The sequence below is a fragment of the Erpetoichthys calabaricus genome (genome assembly GCF_900747795.2).
Source record: "Erpetoichthys calabaricus chromosome 1 unlocalized genomic scaffold, fErpCal1.3 SUPER_1_unloc_25, whole genome shotgun sequence".
Taxonomy (NCBI): domain Eukaryota; kingdom Metazoa; phylum Chordata; class Cladistia; order Polypteriformes; family Polypteridae; genus Erpetoichthys; species Erpetoichthys calabaricus.
In genome coordinates this window covers 1,880,679-1,898,741 of record NW_026261591.1, presented here as the reverse complement: position 1 = coordinate 1,898,741, position 18,063 = coordinate 1,880,679, and the positions used below count along the sequence as shown (strand labels likewise).

At 41.5% G+C, this 18,063-nt stretch overlaps 1 protein-coding gene across 15 annotated transcripts in view; it reads left to right on the top strand.

The window, feature by feature from the left end:
- The window catches only part of LOC114642585 (NACHT, LRR and PYD domains-containing protein 3-like), a 1,142,003-nt gene that overhangs the window by 235,503 nt on the left and 888,437 nt on the right, over positions 1–18,063 (top strand). The window lies entirely within an intron of this gene.

Below are 18,063 nucleotides of genomic sequence, written 5' to 3'. Positions count from 1 at the left end.
CCACACAATATTGAAAAGGCTTGTCGGCCATGACAGTCCATCAATGTCCAGGGTCCACAGCATTTATGGGCAGATCTGCATCCACCCCTGGGGTCTTGCCACTGCAGAATTGCTTAACTGCCTTGGCTTATTCCCTTCAGATTCTGGCTCTGCCTCCATTGGGTTCAGGAGCTCCTCAAAGTGTTCCTTCCACTGCCAGACAACATCCTCAGTCCAGGTAAATTCTTCTCCGACCTTACTGAGAACAGCCTGGGTGAATGCCTGCCTTCCATTTTTTTGAGTTGCCTGATGGTTTGCCAGAACCTCTTTGACCCCAATTGATACAATACAATACAATACAGTTTATTTTTGTATAGCCCAAAATCACACAGGAAGTGCCGCAATGGGCTTTAACAGGCCCTGCCTCTTGACAGCCCCCCGGCCTTGACTCTCTAAGAAGACAAGGAAAAACTCCCAAAAAAAACCTAGTAGGGAAAAAATGGAAGAAACCTTGGGAAAGGCAGTTCAAAGAGAGACCCCTTTCCAGGTAGGTTGGGCGTGCAGTGGGTGTCAAAAGAAGGGGGTCAGTACAATACAATACAATACACAGAACAGAACAAATCCTCAATTAAAAATTTTTTAGGAGTACGGAGCAGAATTTAACAGTAGATGATATATCACGTAATAAGATTTGGATTTGTGTAGAGTCCTGGAGACCTCATCCATCAAGCTGCCTCCCCCATTTGGCCATTCCACAGCTGAAACAGTGTTGGGCCAGCCAATCCGATGAAAGGACCCCTCTTTCTCATGATTCCTGCGATCCTCCATCAGGGATGACTTTACCTTAGGCAGGCAAAACAACTTGGCAGGTGGGCCGTGGCACCAAGTGCCACATTTGAGTACTGAGAAGAGAAACAGAATAGGTGAGGGTTAGTATCCAATTCTAACTATCAAGTTACTTATGTTTTAGTGCTAATGACTAACAACAGAGATAGTCACTTTCCATGGTCTCTCTAAACTCCTCCCACGCCCGGGTGTTTGCTTCCCTGACCAAAAAGGCCACTGTCCTTTTGGCCTGTTGGTACTTCTCTGCTGCTTCAGGAGTCTGCTGTGCCAACCATACATGGAAGGTGTCCTTTTTCAGCCTGATAGCATCCTTAACATCTGAAGAAGCATCCCTCTTGTTCTTCGGGAAAAAATCCAACATGGCATCAGCCAGGCAGATGAACAATAAGAAGCCCACCCTCGCTTGATTCCTTTCACCCAGAGCAACTCCAGAGTAAAGGAGAATGCAGCCTCTATCAAGGGGGTTGCCTCCTGAATTAACCAAGTGGGTGATTCTACTGTATATCTAGTTGGTAGCTCTCCACCTCACCCTCCAGCTCCAGCTTCTATCCCGCAAGAGAGGTGACATTTCACGTCAATCTGTGTGTCTGGGTTCCAGTCCACCAAGGCCCCTGCCTTTGACTGCCTTTTGGTGAGCCCACAGGAGTTGTTAGTTAGTTAGTTAGTTAGTTAGTTAGTTAGTTAGTTAGTTAGTTAGTTAGTTAGTTAGTTAGTTAGTTACCTTTTAAATGAATCAAATATGTTCATTACAAAATGATAAAACATTATAAGTTTTCTATTGAAAACAACAAGAGTTAATAGTATACAATATTTAAATAATCTGTTTGTCATCGCGGTACTTTTTTGTCAATTTAGCATATATAATGTTTCTGATTTCTGAGATCTACAGTTGTTTTACACTAGAATTCCTAAACTCATAAACCCAGGCCACCTTAAATCCCTTCACACCTCTCCATCAGTGTCTTTTGTTTTGTAAATGTGTCGATCTGCACAAGCAGCAAGCAGCCTTCTGTCCCATTGCCCCCCCCCCCCCAAAAAAAAAAAAAAACAACAGAGCTCAGCTCGGGCAAAGAGTTCTCCCAGCTCAAGCCTTGATTATCTGGGAGTGAGGTACCTGCAGCTGTGTATGGTAAATAATAAATCATTATTTGGAACACCTGTATTTCATGTGTGTTCTGTGTCTACAAAGACGTAGGCTTTTCACAGGCTTCAGGAATTCTAGTGTTAAATTATACTGCTACGTTCCTTACAAAAGTTAAACATTTAAAGCTATGCTGTCCATTAAAATATCCAAGAATTAATATTTTTTATCACAGCGAAATTATGTCAGCATTCCCTATTGTTCTTTTTTGTCAATGAAAGGCAAATACATAGTAATAAAAAAATGCTTTATAAAGGTGTGTTGAGGTGCTAGTTATACAATCATCCATATTACTAACCGAGAATAAACTGGATATGGACGCAGGTACACGGCGATGGGACCATGAGACGTACTGCGCAGGCACCTACAGCGCACGTCTCATAAACCGCAAGCAAAGTCTTATCCACCGCGAATGAAGGAGTCACGGCCCAAAAACGAAAGAGCTTAACTAACGTGAATGGGAAATGAAGCAACAACGCGCCCATAGCTAACGACTAACGACACAGCCACACAAAAAAGAGGATTCTGCGCTGCACCCCAGAGTCAAACGGAAGAGGCTACGGAGGCCCCGCAGGTCCACTAAGATAGTACGGAAGGTGCGGGCGTCCAAAACGCGCTTCTGAATAGGACATGAAGCAACAACGCCCCACGAACTCTCCGTATTAAATGTACGGCATCCTCACACATCCAAACCATATAGCATATGTGAATCACATTACAGTGATGCATTATTAACGGTACAACCACAGAAAACGCTCCATATTAACAGTAAGTGCAATTATCCATATCACTAACGGTAGACAACGGATAACTAATGGAGTCACGGTCACGGCTCCAAACCGATCCAGCTCAACTAACGGAGCTACAAAAGCGAGCCAGCATGGATAAAAACAATAGACGTGGGCGCCTACAACGCGCGTCTGAAACCGCGGAAGCAAAACTGTCTCGGCTCCGAAACCAAACAGCTCCGCATGAACAAATACAATGTACATAGACGCCTACAATGTGCGTCAGAAACCGCGGAAGCAAAGCAGGAACGGGTTCAAAGCGAAAGACCACGACTGACGGAAATACAAACACGAGCCCGCCTGGATATAATCAATGAACGCAGGGGCCTACAGCGCGCGTTTGAAATGCTGCAGGCAAAGCAGGCACATATCGCATACATTCATCAATGTATTTCAGGCATAAACCCGAGATAGTACAGAAACCACGAAGATCCGGAATCCACAGCGTATGTGAATCACATTACAGTAATACAACACTATAAGTACTCACAGAAAACACAAACAGAAGAGGCTTCCGCGTCCCGCCCCACAGTCAAACCAGAGAAGGTACGGAGTCCCCAAACATCCTCAAAACACAGCATAGTCAAAAACAAGATAGTACAGATGGCACATGCGCCTATGCACCGCAAGCGAAGGAGCCACTGCTCAGAAACAAAAGAGTTCAACTAACAGAAATAGGTGATTTTAACAGTGAGTGCAATTATCCATATTACTAACAGTAAACAACGTATACCTAATCAACAAATCCCAAGGACAGACCATGGACAGAGTTGGCCTTTACCTCTCTGAGCCTGTATTTAGACATGGACAACTTTATGTAGCCTTCTCAGGAGTTCGGCATGCATGTGACGTTAACGTCAAGATTATAATAACTCCATACCAAGGAAAACTCATTCAAGGACAGCACGCCGTCTTTACTACAAATGTGGTGTGTGAAGATATCCTTTGTACGTCATCTACACCTTTACACTCCAGTATATCTCATACATAGATCTGCGCAAACTCAAAGACATTCTATACTTACATAACATGACAAATAAACTGCTATTGTCATTTACATATATTACATGGACCTACACATGTCGTAACAGTGAACATGATACATATCAAATCTATTTCGGGTTACCCAAGACCAGGGGTTGTCAAGCGAAGCGAGCAGGGGGCGGAGCCCCCTAGTTAAGTTATAAAAAGTACCACAACACAAAAGTTGAAAGCACTTTGAAGTATTCCACAATTGATAAAGAAGTCCCTGGATGTAATTGGGCTGTTGAGAAATGGAGGACTTGCTTGTGAGGTTGAAATTTCCTGTCCACACCAATCATCAGGCTTTGACCACTCTATTGTCCTCCAAAGTGTCTGATCATGCAGGCATGTGGATGGCATGCTGGGCAGTATGACTGTACTGTTTTAACTACACTGCGGCTTATCATTTGGAGTCACAGAATCACATTGTCAACTCCCTCTTTTGCTTCTCCTTCCCTGCTACTGCTGAGAGCCTTTCTGACAATAAACCCAACACTTTTTTGAAAATACGATCATGAGTTGCATCCTGCGATGGCATGGCAAAGAAGATCTTACAAGCTGTTTGATCCATTTGCAATGATACTGGTTCCGTAATTATATATCTTTTTCCCTTCTCAGATACTTTTTGTTTATGCTTAATTACAATTATATGAGTACCAGTAACCCTGCACTCCATGATAACGTGCAGTGAATACACTTGACTTGAGCATTCATAGTAGTCATACTCTTTCTCTGAATGTTTAGCATTCATTTGCTCAGAGGTTGTTGTGCTTGCTGCTTCATGAGCAGTTCTTGTTTTCTCCACTCTAGTGGCCTGCTTCTTCTCTTCTTTCATTGACATCTTTTCGTATTAAAACTGATTAACTCAGTGTTTGTGTTGCAATTACTTAGTGCGTTTTCCTTAATTTTTCACTTAAGCTGGTACTTAAGTCTTGACTCTGCCACAAGAATGATTTAAGATCTGAAGAGGGTTAAGGGGAAGTGACAGTGAAGGTGGCAGGGAATGAGAATGGCGCCCATACGCAGGCGCCACATGGCTGCCCTGAAGGCCGCCGCTGACAAGTTGATTCTAGAATAAAATAAAATAAAAATAAAAAGAGGAATAACCTTGAAGGTCAATCACCACTCCGAAAGCAGATAGTAGACTCCACATAGTATATGGGGCGGCACAGTTGCACAGGTAGCACTGCTGCCTTACAGTAAGGAGACTTGGGTTTGCTTCCCAGGTCCTCCCTGCATGGAGTTTGCATGTTTTCCCCGTGTCTGCGTGGGTTTCCTCCAGGTGCTCCGGTTTCCTCCTACAGCCCAAAGACACGCAGGTTAGGTGTATTGGCAGTCCTAAATTGTCCCGGGTGTGTGCTTGGTGTGTGTGTGTGTCCTGCCAGGGGATTTGTTCCTGCCTTGCACCCTGTGTTGGCTGGGATTGGCTCCAGAAGACCCCCATGACCCAGTGTTAGGATATAACGGGTTGGATAATGACTGATGTAGTATATGTGTACCAAATTTCAGGTCAATGGGTCAAATGGTTTGCGAGCTACAGGTGATTTAAAATCCTGAACAGGCAAACGGACAGCCACGGTATTATATAAGAAGATATGTATGTATGTGTAAATGTTTTGTTTTTTTTTAAATAGATTGTTTAACATTATACCCTTGGTTTATTGTAGTAGGGCTTACTAAGCTTATCCATGACTACTGTTTAACATCATTCCCTGGGTTTACTCTGTCAAGACTGTTGAAGATTATATTTTATGCTTATCCTTATACACCACTACTGCAGGGCTTGTTTTGTTTTGGATGTGCTCTGTCTCTAGATATGTCAGAGGACTGGGACTTTGTGAAGTGTGGTTGAACTTCATGTGAGGAAACAAGATGGGGGGAGGGGACTAGGGGGGAGAGAAAGCTATCTCTAATCTGTCCTTTTAATCCTTATAATTATAAGCGCCAATGCAACAGTAGGCTACATGGCAATAACTCCTGGGAAAATTGGAAATTAAGGTCAAAGCTGTCTTATTTTCAGTTAAGACTACAAAATGACAGCAAAAGTTCAGAAGCAATGTCTCCATGACCAAACAGTTAACTTTGTGAGCTGGAATGTTAAAGGTCTAAATCATGAATTAAAGAGAAAGCAAGTATTCTCTCACCTAACAGGACTAAATGCTAAATTAACATTTTTCTGGAGACCCACTTATTAAGCAAGGATTAGTTTCAGCTGCACAGAGACTGGACTGGACAAATGTTCCATTCCTACTTTACAAAGAAAACTAGAGGTGTGGGAATTCTTATACATAGAACAGTCTCATTTGCAGTATCAGATGTAGTATCTGACCCTGAAGGGAGATGTGTGATTGTCATGGGTAATTTATCTAACTGTAGAGTGATTTTGATAAAAAATCTATGCACCCAATGTGAATGATAGGGACTTCAAACATTCAGAAAATTATAATGGCTGGGGACTTTAATTGTGTTTTTAAAGCAGACCTAGATAGGTCTCCTGTCACAGTGGCAATAACATCTAACACTGCAAAGACAATTACACAGTTTGTAACTGATCACAACTTATCAGACCTCTGGAGTTTTCTAAACTCAAACTCAGGAGCATATTCCTTCTACTAACCTGTGATGCTACTGAATAATTGATTATTTCTTTATAGAAAACAATTTCTTGCCTACTATTAAATCTTATAAGTATGACGCTATTGTTATCTCCGCCCCTTTGATTTTGGAGCTACAATCATTATGCTCCACATACTCATCTCGCAGCTGCCATCCTAACCCACTTTTATTAGCAGATGAGGACTGTACAGAATTTATATCCAAACAAATACATTTTTTTAGAGATAAATATATCCTCAGAGGTTTCTGCAGGAATGCTCCGGGAAACCTTGAAGGCTATCTTAAGAGAACAGATTATCTATTTCCCATAGAATTAAACAGAAAACCAAGAAGACATCAGAGCTAATCAGTGAAATTACCAGAATCTCTTATATATATTTCTCTTCTGGTTCGTCCTGCTTCCACCTCAAAACTGGTCCCGCTCACACACAGCTGACATGGCATTTCTTGATTCCTATTTGTTCTCTTTCAAACCCTTCCCCACGCTGCCTGCGGCCTCCCATACACCTTGCTATTTTCGTTATACTGTGACGGTTGTTTCCTATGCCTTTGTTATAAGATGAACAACAGTATCTTCTCTGTCGACTTGTTTTTGTACAATGTCATCTCTATTCCGCAATCCGGCAACTGCCTGTTCCTATCAGTGGGTTAATTCTTGACACAAACGGATGACAAAGGCAATGCACTCTCACTACGACATAGGGCAGTAGATTTTGTTGCATCACATTGGGACAGATTTGGAGACATTCTTCCTGTTGTTCTTTCCAACGCAAATCGAGTTATCACAACAAGTCAGGAGTATTTTCAATACATGGCAACATCTGGAGTTTATGGTGGTGAAGCTGAAATACAAGCTCTTTCAGAGATTCTTCATGCTACCATTGTCATTTACTTCTAACACGACCCCAACATCCCGCCTAGCATTTACAATTCTGGAAATACTCTCTTCATTTACCTTCTGTACTCAGGACAACTGGACAGTGGCCACTATGAAGCCCTCCTACCGATTCCGATCATGTCTCCACAGCAGTATATAATGTCTGATAACACCAACACATCAGTCCTCAGTCATTCTTCTCTTCCACAAAACACTATAGTTTTGTCTACTGGTACAACCTTCCTCTGCGACATTTGTAGTAAACCTTTCAAAACAAAACCCAGACTTGCCAAACACAAGAAAATTCAAAGCAACGACAAATTGTTTCAGTGTCACACTTGCACAAAATGTTTCAAAATGCAGAACTATCTTCACAAACACAAAAAAATTCACTCTGCTGAAAAATTACCTGACTCATACTCCAGTAACACATTCTTCCAGTGCGATTCCTGCAATAAAACTTTTCAAACGCGAACCTCACTTGCTAAACACAAGAAAAGGCATTCTTCCCAACAACTATATGAGTGCCAGAAATGCAATAAGAAGTTCACTACACAGGATTGTCTGACTAAACAGAACAAAACTCATTCACAAGTCTTGCAATGCAACATCTGCGAAGCAACGTTTCCAAACCAATGCAATCTCAGCAGACATACACACAATCCTCTTCCCGTTACCACAGGTACTTCTTCACCTCATTCCTGTCTTCATGTCCAAGAGTACAACATTGGGACTCCAGACCAGCAGTGCAAACACTGTCATGCACTATACTGGCCTGCTGAGCATAATACATCCAACCCGGTACTTCAGGTGCTGCCACGACGGTAAAGTAGCTTTACCACCTTTGCGGGAGCCACCTGTGTCTTTACAACAGCTTCTTACACAGCAAACATCAGAAGGTAAAAATTATCGTGAACACATTCGAGAATACATCTCTTCTCTAGCGTTTGCTTCCATGGGTACACAGATAACTCAACCTCCTGGCCACGGACCATACGGTTTTAAAATACACAAGCAAATTTATCACCAAATCTCTCCACTATACGCTAACACTTCTACCTCTCCAGGATATGGACAGTTGTATGTTTTTGACACAGCGCAAGCTACTGAGGTATGCTTACAAAATAAAGCAAACTCTGCATGCAGCAAAAATTTACTTCTCCAGCTAGATTCCATGCTCAGAAGAATCAACCCCTTCGCTAAATCATACAAACACATGCATGGAATCGCTCAGTACAATCCAACAGCATCTGTATGAATGGTTTTCAAGGAATACCCTGGGCAAGATTTACGACGATACAATGCCCCGACATGTCACACCGATGTTGCAGCGATTTTCATCGGAGAAGATGGCGAACCCCCTGCCGAAAGGGATATTTGCATCTATCCCATAGGCAACTCCTGTAAACAGATTTCCACGCTCAATATAAATTGCGATCCTATGGCTTACCCACTTTTATTCCCTTACGGAGACATTGGCTGGCACAAAGATTTACAACATGTTCTCGATAAAAGATCCACCAACCGAATCAGGCTTACTCAATGCCAATTTTACGCGTACATATTATCAATGAGGAATACATTTAGTATTTTGCACTCCAGCGGTAAACTATGCCAACAGTCCGTCGTAGACGCGTATGTTAAAACAAAGGGCGCGCGACTCAAGTATCTCAGATTACATCAACAAGATCTGCGCGTGGAACAATGCAAAGGACTATCTGACGCATTGCAAGCAAAGGCTGAAAATAACAACGTACGTGTAGGTAAAATTATCATATTACTGTCCACATTTGCAGGAAGTCCAAGATACATGCAACAAAACTAGCAGGATGCCATGCCCATAGTACGTAAATTCAGAAAGCCTGATTTATTTATCACTTTCACATGTAATCCTGCTTGGCCGTAAATTCTACATGCACTGTCAGATACCCAAAGACCGAAGCACAGACCTGATATTGTAGTACAAGTCTTTTGGATTAAGCTGCAGGAATTACTTAGAGACATTCTACAACAACATCTTTTGGGGGTTGCTATCTCTTATATTTACATAATCAAATTTCAGAAGCATGGCCTTCCTCATGCCCACATGCTGTTTACTCTTCACAATAATTCTAAAATAAGATCCAAAGATGACATTGATAAATATGTCACTGCTGAACTCCCTAACAAGTTATTTGAATTTGTTGCTAAATGCATGGTACATGGACCATGCGGTACAGCAGGTAGCCCAACCTGCATGAAGGATGGTATACTTGCACCAAGCGATTCCCGAAAGATTACAAGGAACACACGCAAGAAAACATTAACGGGTACTCAATCTACCGCAGAAGAGAAGGACCAACTGCACAAATAGGCAAGTTTATAATTGATAATTTGGATAGTTCCGTACAACCCTTGGTTGAGTAAAAAATTCAATGCACATATTAATGTCGAAGTTTGATCATCTATAAAGTCCATCAAATATCTCTACAAATATGTTCAAAAAGGTTACGATGCAGCTTCCGTTACCTTACAGCAAGAACATGCTAACGATGACTTGGTTCATGATGAAATGACGACTTTCTTGGACGGAAGATATGTTAGTGCTTTAGAAGCTATGTGGCGTCTTAATGAGTACAGTATATCAGACAAATATAACACAATTATACGATTACCTGTCCATCTTCCTGAATAACAAACTGTCCTGTTTCATGAAGGTCTCGAAGAAGAAACCTTAAATCGAGAAGCAACGTGAAAAACCATGCTAACAGCATGGTTTGACCTGAATAAGATGGTTACTCATGCAAAATCACTCCACTATATAGACATTCCACACTATTATACTTTCGATTACAAGGCTAGCGTGTGGAAGTGACGGAACGCTACTGCTTATGAACCCTCTTAACATGGTTTCCAGGAGCTACTACTTTCCAGGAGCTTAGAACCATAAATGGAAACAAACGCAGCTCATTTAAAGCAGCATGTCAAGAGTTAGGTCTCCTTAACGATGACAAGATTTGGCACGACACTCTTTATGAAGCTACACAAACTAAGATGCCCGTACATATGAGACAACTCTTTGCTATAATTTGTGCCTTTGGGGAACCCGTCAATGTCCTGGATCTATGGCAAACACATAAACTGGCAATGTGCGAAGACCTGTTTACTAAATATTCCACTGACAGTGCCCCGATGTACGCTCTCTCGGAAATTTAATGAAATACTCAAGTGCTATGGTATGACTCTTCAACAATTTCATCTCCCAGTCACCGAATTCATCCCACCTTATACTCCAACCTGTGCTGACATTCTCCACAAAGAAAAGTAGCTTTAGATTACACACAACAACTCAACGACGATCAGCGTCATACAAACAGTACTGCAGGCAATTTACAATCCACCTATTCATTCCAAGAAATGTTTCTTTCTCGACGGCCCCGCAGGAACAGGCAAGACCTTTGTATACAAAACCCTCATTCATTCTGTGAGAGGTAGAGGAGACGTGGCAATAGCGGTTGCTTCAACTGGAATCGCAGCAACTTTGCTACCTGGCGGACGTACTGCACATTCCGTGTTCAAAATACCTCTTCAAATCACACCAACATCAACCTGCAATGTGAAGCCAAATACCAACGATGCCAATAATATACTTGAATCAAAAATTATCATCTGGGACGAAGCACCAACAACACATTGTTATGCATTTCAAGCTGTTGACAGACTACTGCGAGATCTCACTCACGAAAATGCACCTTTCGGTAATAAAAAGATTCTTCTCGGTGGAGATTTCCGCCAAATACTGTCTGTTATCTTCCGCAGTTCTCGAGCCCTCACTGTTGCCTCTTGCATCAACAAACACAGGCTGTGGAACGAAATGAAGGTCCTAAAACTCACAAAAAATATGAGAGCTCTCGAAAGTGAAACTCAATTTGTTCAATGGCTTCTTCAAGTTGGGGAAGGTAAAACTGGAGACACGGCAGAACTACCTTCTCAATGTTTACCACAACAACAAGATCAAGTTGCTGAACTTTACGGTTATATTAATTTCTCGACTGTGACTCTCCAAGAACTTGCTGCAAGAGCAATACTGAGTGTCGCAAACGAAGATTCTCTACATATTAACAACAAAGTTCTTGATCTTATACAAGGTGAAAAAGTGACCTTCAAGAGTGTAGATACAGTGGTCAGTGACGATCCTAATGATCAACTAACATACCCACAGGAGTTTTTACACACCCTCACACCAACTGGCATGCCTCCTAATATCCTTCCTCTAAAGGTCTTTGCAACAGTACAAGACTCATCGTTACCTGAATGCATACACATATTATTGAGTGCAAACTGATCGCTATCCAAAATTCTGAAACAATCTTTATTCCCAGAATCTTTCATCTTCCTTCCGACACCAATCTCCCTTTTAAATTTAAACGCACACAATTTTCACTCAGCCTCACCTTCTCCATGGCTATCAACAAGTCCCAAGGACAAACGTTTGCAAAGATTTGCGTTAATCTACAACAACCAGTCCATTCCTATTCTTACACCGCTGTATGCTACAGCGGGCGTCGGGTAGTAGATCAAGAACATGCCAGGTGTCCAAGTGAGGCACTTCATAGGAAAAGGCAGGCTCTGCATTCAGAACTCAACCTCTTAACAAATAAAGAAACTGAAAAACTCATTTTTAAATCAAGACATCATTTTTATGAACGCGGAGTTAAGCTAATAAGATTTTAGCTCAACAAATGCACAAGCAGGAAGCTCACAATTCAATCCCAGCAATCACCAACAAAGATTGAGACAAAAATCATTGACCATAAAAATATAATGCACACATTTAGAGACTACCATATGTCCTTATATTCTACTGAGTTTAAAGAAGACAAGACAAAACCTAATGCATTTCTGCATTACAGAATCCACAACTAGATACTCTCAGTGCAGAGGAATTGGATACACCTGTGGCACTATCAGAATTACTAGATGCTATAAAGTCACTTAAGAGCAGCAGCAGGCCCTGATGGCTACACTGCTGAATTTTATAAGAAATTCTCCACTCAACTAGCTCCCCTTTTATTAGCAACAGAAGCTACAGACAATCAAATTCTACATCAAACTTTGCACCAAGTATTAATTATTATCTTTTCTAAACAAAATAACGACTTATTACAATGTGCATCATACAGACCAATTTCACTTATGAAAAGTGATGTTAAAATGCTCTCCAAAGTCCTAGCTGGAAGGATGGAGAAAGTGTTCCCTCCGGTAATATCACAAGACCAAACAGGATTAATTAAAGTCAGACTCTTAGTTTCCAATCTTCGACATCTATATAATGTAATATATTCACCTGCAAAGTCTAACACCCCAGAGATATTATTCTCGTTGGATGCAGAAAAAGCATTTTATATGGTTGAAAGGAACTACCTATTCACTACATTAGAGAAATTTGGATTTGGCCCCAACATTTGTTCATCGATCAAATTACTGTATACCAATCCAGAAGCTTCAGTTTGTATTAACAACATTAATTCAGACTACTTTAAACTAAAACGTGGTACCAGACAAGGATGCCCCTTGTCACCATTGCTTTTTGCAATTGCCATTGAGCCACTGGCAGATCAATGTCGAAATGCTTATGAGATAAAGGGGATTATCAGAAAAGGAATTGAAAATAAATTTTTTCTATGTGCAGATGATATGGTTTTGAACAAACGAAAATTTACATTTTTATTTATATAGATGTGTATATATATATATATATATATATATATATATATATATATATATATATATATATATATATATATACTAATAAAAGGCAAAGCCCTCACTGACTCACTGACTGACTGACTGACTGACTGACTGACTCGCTCACTCATCACTAATTGTCCAACTTCCCGTGTAGGTGGAAGGCTGAAATTTGGCAGGCTCATTCCTTACAGCTTACTTACAACAGTTAGGCAGGTTTCATTTTGAAATTCTACGCGTAATGGTCATAACTGGAACCTCTTTTTTGTCCATATACTGTAATGGAAGAGGCGGAGTCACGTATCGCGTCATCACGCCTCCTACGTAATAACGTGAACTGAAAACATGGAAGAGATTTACAGCACGACTCAAACGTGGGAACGAAGGTAAATGACGTTAATTGTTGAGTGTCTTTTAATACTGTGTAAGCATACATATTAACACATGTGCAATTAAACGCGTGCATTTACGGGGTGATTTCTCAGGCTTAAAAGCTTGCCTTTTATTAAAAAGGTAAATGCAAACTGTTTTCATTCTGAAGGGCACAAACCACGTTAGATTTCAGCCGTTAAACGCGCAAAAATGTCGGTACACCAGATAAATAAGCGCAACATATTATCAGTTGTATTGTATGCTTACAATACATATAGAAATGTGTTAATCGTTAACTAATAGTATGGGATGGTGTTTTTCGACTCGCACCTTAATTTAAATGATTGCATATCTTGGTGGGTTTGCATAGCTTATTGTCAATATCTTTACACCTCTTTTTAAGACTTATTGACTGAAACAGACTTTCACGAAAAAAGTTAGGGCTTTGCTACAGGATACATCCTCCACAAGTTAAGGAAGTAAAAATAAAGGTATATATTTCTGTTTTATTTAAACCTTTTAAGTTCGTATGCATAGCCCCATTTGGCTGTTTTAGTTTTTTTTTCTTTCTTCAGTAATATTTAATCTCCTTAAAGAAAAACAACATATGCATTTTACTTTTTTTGTATCTCTTTAGTAATATTTTAGTGTAAAAGGATAACCAGTATTTAAACCTTTTATGTTACTTTATAAAGTTATTTTACACAGTGTTGAAAAATTAATAAGAAAGCTACATATTTTGGCAGTTGCTACTTTAATTTTCAATGAAATGAAAAAAGCTCTCCAAGAGAAAACTTCAATGAAGAAGAAACAGTTTGCACTATCTAAAAACGAGAAACCCTCATTTATAAAGGTTTGCTGCAGATGACTTAACTGAAAATAAATGAATAGTTCCTATGTGTATAATACATATTTATCTATTTGACTTATGCCTTTATTCCAGCAACTTGCAACATCTGAGGTACAATTTGTTACATTACTTTTGTTTTTTGCAGAACAGGCAGGTGAAGTGACTTCCTCAGGGTCACACAGTGGTGTCAGTACCAGGATTTGAAATGACAAGCTCCCGGTTTGCTGAAATATTACTGAAGAAAGAAAAAAAACGAAAACGCAAATGGGGCTATGCATACAAATGTCCATCCATCCATTATCCAATCCGCTATATCCTAAATACAGGATCCAATCCCTGCCAACACAGGGCACAAGGCAGGAAACAAACCCTGGGCAAGGTGCCAGCCCACCGCAGGGCGCACACACCCACACACCAGGGACAATTTAGAATCGCCAATGCACCTAACCTGCATGTCTTTGGACTGTGGGAGGAAACCGGAGTACCCGGAGGAAACCCAGACAGACACGGGGAGAACATTCAAACTCCACGCAGGGAAGCGAACCTGGGTCTCCTAACTGGCACCTTTCACTGCGCCACCATACCACCCGCATACAAACTTAAAAGGTTTAAATAAAACAGAAATATATACCTTTATTTTTACTTCCTTAACTTGTGGAGGGTGTATCCTGTGGCAAAGCCATAACGTTTTTTCATGAAAGCCCCTTTCAGTCAATAAGCCTTAAAAACAGGTGTAAAGCTAAACTTGCAGCACTGCTATTCAATTACACTTGCCTAACGCCTCTCCTAAGGGGACATACTGTGGGATCTGGGCATCAGTCAAAGCACCAATCACAGGCCCGATTAGAAAGCGGGTAGCTGTGATTTGTCGTCTCCCTCCCATGTAACAATCACAGCCCGTGTTACAACACACTATGTATATATGTGTATGTGTGTGTGTATGTATGTGTGTATATGTATGTGTATGTATATGTTGATATGTATATATATATATATATATATATATATATATATATATATATATATATATATATATATATATAATTCACTAAGCCGGGAGACAAGTAGCCACCCATGGAAAGCACGCCGGAAGGGGCGTGGATTCACTAAACCGCCGACAAGTAAGACGCCAATGGCGCACACAGGAAGGAGCCACGCCCACCAACTCTTAGACCATTGGATACGACGAAAAAAATCACGGAGCCACGCCCACCAACTCGGACGCAATGCCTCGGAAAACATGCCGTCATTTCTGTTTGTTTGTGCCACAGTCCACTTGCAGCTCTGAGCCATGTTGACTTTTCATTAGTCAACCTCAGTGGAACCTTGGTTCACACAGAGGCACACACAGGCAGCGCGAGAGAGAGAGCCGCACACACACACACACACACACAGAGGCAACGCCAGAGAGAGACAGAGGCACACACAGGCAGCGCGAGAGAGAGAGAGCCACGCACACACACAGAGGCAGCGCCACAGAGAGACAGAGGCACACACAGGCAGCGTGACAGAGAGAGCCACACAATCCTTTAAAACTGAAGTTTAAACACAATGAAGGAAGCAGTCTTTAAAAACCAATAAGCCCTGTGCCTCTTTTTCATTAGCGTCTCACCTGCTTCAGGCCCTGCAACAGTCGAGATGCTCTCTCTGCAGCTGACGTTCTCTGTGCCTGACTCCACTACTGTCAGTCGCCTGATTAAAAATGGCCTTTTGAAGGGGAGCTATGGATCCGCTATACCACAGGAACACATTGCCTTCGAGCCTGCTCTCACTCACTCTAACGTACCGGCTTTCTCTCTCTCTCCTCACTCGCTCACACACTGCACAGGGGAGAAATGCCCGAAGCACGAGTCTACCCGGAAACCGTTTCAGCCACACTTCCACGCCCCTCACTACACTGTGAGTGCGATGATTATTTTTTTAAAAATGGGCTTTTGAAGGGGAGCTGTGGACCCGCTTTACCACAGGATCACCTGTGACATTGCCTTCACATTGTTTTCCTTTTATTTATGATCCTGTTGAGCAGATCAGACACCCAGGCAAACAACACTGAATAATCAATAGCTCCAACTACTTTGCCCGCCCCAACTCCTCACCTGAGTCGGTTTTGTCTGTGTTCAGCAGTGTTTCCCAAACTCGGTCCTGGTGAACCCCTGTGGATGCAGGATTTTGTTCCAACCAGATTCCTAATCATTAATGCCGGTGAAACTCATCTGGGATAAGTCGGTTTTTCAAACGCAGACATGTAGCACATTAGTCTAGCAGACTAGCTGGATTTAAAAATGTCATTGACGAAACTGGTGCTCTCAAACTTCCCAACATAGATGTTGGCTTTGTTTGCCAACATTGGGATAATGTCGGCGACGTGGTCACAAACTGCAACAACTCACCACACAAGGACGTCCTGTCTCTCGAGGCATTCACACTGCCGGAAGACAACCATGGGATACGCAGAAAACAGCCATGTCAGTTAACGCAGATCAGACACCCAGGCAAACAACACTGAATAATCAATAGCAGCAACTACTTTGCCCGCCCCCACTCCTCACCTGAGTCGGTTTTGTCTCTGTTCAGCAGTGTTTGCCAAACTCGGTCCTGGTGAACCCCTGTGGCTGCAGGGTTTTGTTCCAACCAGATTCCTAATCAATAATGCCTGTGGAACTCATCCGGGATAAGTCGGTTTTTCAAACGCAGCCGTGTAGCAGATTAGTCTAGCAGGATGTAATAATCCCAGATGAATGCGCGCCCTCGCGCTGAGTGAAAAGTCAATACTGTATATTGAGTCTACAAAACATGATCAGCAAGTCTTTGATAGGCTGCAACAAAATGATGAAAGAACGGGCGCATTTTTTTCACACAAGCTGAGTGGGTGGGTGTTAGTTAGTTAATTAGCAACTCGAAGGATTTCAAGATATAATATACACAAGAGGTAACACTGCAAAAGCGGCCCAAACCAGAAAAGATGGCTGTCAAAAAGTGGCTGACAAATTAAACGCGTGTGCATTGTACTTACTGAAAGCAGCGTTACGGATTTTGCAAATGTTCATTTTTTTCCTTCTGCTTTAAAAACATTGAAAAAGCGTCGCGGATTGGTTTGCAGCGTGTAAAACAGTTTCTTTGTCGCGGATAATTGTCTATCCACACAGGGAGGAACCGGGAAGCGAACCCACAATCTTCCACTGTCTCCTTACTGCAAAGCAGCCGTACTACTACAGCGCCACAAGGCAGTTAAAGAATGCACCGGGCCACATGTTCATTTTTTCCTCTGTGCTTAAAAGACATTAAAAAACTGTTTCTCAACTGTGACTCCGGAACAACTCAGTACAGGAAAAGCGGCCAGAATCGCAAACAACAATGAAAACTCTACGTGACTCACAGGTAGTGATGGGTCGCTCGATACTCAGGTTTCGACACTGTGTCAAGCTTTCGAAGCACTGCAGATTTTAATACTTGATCGAATAATAACATCTGTGATTTAAGGATTTCACATTTTCTTTCTCAAATGTGCTTACCCATATCATGGCAAAGTACAGGGATAAACCTTTATTTTCTGTCTACTCCGTTTTAATTAAGACAGACCAAAGAAAACATTTAAGGCTATTAAATGTGATCTCAAGAAAAGATCAGGGATAATTATAATACTAATAACAGGAGCGATTATAATGATACAGTGCAAAAGTAAATACTAATTGAAAGAGCCGAGAATGCATGAGGTGAGGCGTCTTATTTTGTTTAACTCTTGCTATCGTATATAGCCTGTCGGCGTTAGTTATATTTATATTTTTTAGACATCACACACTACAAGCTGCTGACGAACCCTTCTCTTTGTTGTCAGTCTGTAGCT